A 2,761-nucleotide genomic window follows, 5' to 3' on the forward strand; every position below is an offset into this window, starting at 1 on the left:
ACTTCGTCTTTGTTACGTTCCCCTTGATCCTGCCCTACCAGGTCTCCCACACCCACCTCCCCACCAATTTGGATCGCTTGTTGTTCCCTTGTCCCTGTGTTTGTTATCCCCTCTTCTTCCCTTCCCCACTCCTCCCCCTCTCCCATGTCCCCCCGGAACTGTCAGTCCCGTTGTTTTCTGCCCTTTATGATGTTTAAATAGTGTTTGTTTCTTATAAATGCTAAGCAAATTCTTATTGGATTAATAGGGAAGTCATAAAACTAAAAGTTATGCATAGAGATGGTATTGAAGTAGAAACCTAAGAAATATGGCATGAAGGAGATAATGATAAATATTGAAAATATAATACATAAATTACTTATGGCCTTCCCATAGAAATAGGTAAAACTCTGGAAAGGTTAAGGCTAGACCCTCATTTTGCATTTTAAAGTATGGTCTTCTAAGAGGTGGCATACCTACTATTGCTACAGAGTACACACACACACACACACACACACACACACACACCTTAGGTAGAAGTGAGAGGATCAGTGGATACACAGAAAGATTTGTTGAACTCTGTAGTATAACCTTTTTTAACCTAGAGCTGAGTTTAAGCAGTTGCATTGTTACAGAATGAAAATACAACACGCCATCGTGAACATCTATTGCTATACTAATTCAGACTCTAGATTTGGGGTTGTATTTCCAAGAGCTCCAACGGAAAAACAGTGATCAAAACTGGTTCACCAGGAGGACAGGCTTATCAGTTACTTGGAATTGCCTTTCCATTTCTATACCATGACTAAATATGTTGTTCGGGGTGCTGTGGAGTTGATGCCGACCCAGTGACCCTGTAGAACAGAGTAGAACTGCCCTGTAGGGTTTCCCTGGGATGTAAATCCTATGGAAGCCAACTGCCACATCTCTCTTCCTTGGAGCTGCTGGTGGATCCCAACCGCCAATCTCCATTAGCAGTCGAGAACTGTGCTACCAGAACTCCTCCAAAGGTAAACATGCTGTGTGTGTGTGTCTCTTTATATAGCATTCACCACTTAATTCTCATAGCAACAACAACATAGAAATAGATATTATTATTTATATTGTACCACAATGGAGAAAGCGAGGTTATGTAACTTAGCAAATTGAATGCATTCTTTTGTTGGTATTGAGATTTTAGAAGAGAAGATCCATTGAGCCATTTTATCTAACTAATTAAGAATTATTTTTTTAATAGAATTTTAAATGCACAAGATTTTTTTATAGTTTAAGGAAGTTCTAATTTTTGACAACTAGGGACTGAGTAAATAATTTATTCTGTTTATAAATTTAATATACAGTAAAATGGACTTCTTGGTGTTCATTTGGGGAGTCTTCAAAAAGTTCATGGAACCAAGTCCATTATCTTTAAGCTCTCTTTTTCTGATAACTTTTACAAACCGCCTCATATGATAGATTTTAGCATGTGTAAATACTACTACTATAAGAACACAGATCAATTCCATCATTCCAAAAATAAACCCCTTCACCTCTCCCTTGGTAGTCACACCCTTCTCCCCCTACCCCTCTTGGCAACCACTGATTTGTGATCCCTCACAATAATTTTGTCTGAGAATGTTAGGGACATGATGTTCCGTAGTAAGTAATCATTAGAGACTGACTTCTCTCTCAGTGTAATGCCTTTGAGACTCACCTACGTTTTCGTGTATCAGGAATTTGTTTCTTTTCATTTCTGAGTAGTGTTCCATTGTATGTGACATATCACAGTTCGTGATCCTTTCACCAGGACCTTTGGACAGAGTCCAGTTTTTGGTCCAGAGCCACTATAAATATTCATGGGCAGGTTTGGGAGCACATACACATTTTCATTGCTCTGGGGTGGGATTGCTGGGTCATGTAATAAGTGTATGTTTAACTCTTTGAGATATTGCCAAACCGATGTCCAGAGTGTAGGGGGTAGATTTTGCATCTCCACAGATAATGTATGAGAGTTCTAATTATTCTGCATCCTCCCAGCACTTTGATTTGGGGTCACGCTATTTTGTGTGATGGGGAGTCCCTCGGAGTCACAATTAAATGCTTGGCTACTATCCAAAAGGTTTGGCAGTCTGAATCCACCCAGAGGTGCCTTGGAAGAAAGGTCTGGTGCTCTGCTTCCAAAAGATTGCAGTCATTGAACATGGAGAGGATTTCTGCTCTGAAATGCAGGAGATTGCCATGAGTTAGAATTGATTGGAGAGCAGCGTTTTAAAAGAACTAATTATTTTAATCCTTACGATCCAGTGCCAGTGTACGAGAAACCTTAGAGGCATGTAATGTCTCATTTCTTATATAATACGGCTATAATGAATAAGTATTAAGTTTGCTTGCAACTCTTATATTCATTGAAGTGTAGATGAAAAGATAAATCCTTGGCGAGAGAACAGATATATGTGTGCTTGTGTAAAACCAACTATTGATTGATCTTCCGAGCTAAAGTAGAAACACTTCTAGCAGTATGTATATTTTTAAGTGAAATCCACATAAAGTAACTCGATATTTATAAATATAATTTGTCCTTTAGAGCTAAACAATTCTGTGTTGATGTATATTATATCTGTAAGCTAAAAATACATAGGTGTGAATGTTGCAGTTGACACTGACAACATATAGTCTTTTAGCTAATGTCTCATATTTGCATAATACCAGGGTAAGTAAAAAAGTATTGCTACTGGAATTCTAGTTCATACATGCATGTTTATTCCAAACAAAACATGTTTAAACATGTCTCTGCCATCAGTGG

The sequence above is a fragment of the Echinops telfairi genome, unplaced genomic scaffold (assembly GCF_000313985.2).
Source record: "Echinops telfairi isolate 266 unplaced genomic scaffold, ASM31398v2 ScPeMD7_7458;HRSCAF=8496, whole genome shotgun sequence".
NCBI lineage: Eukaryota > Metazoa > Chordata > Mammalia > Afrosoricida > Tenrecidae > Echinops > Echinops telfairi.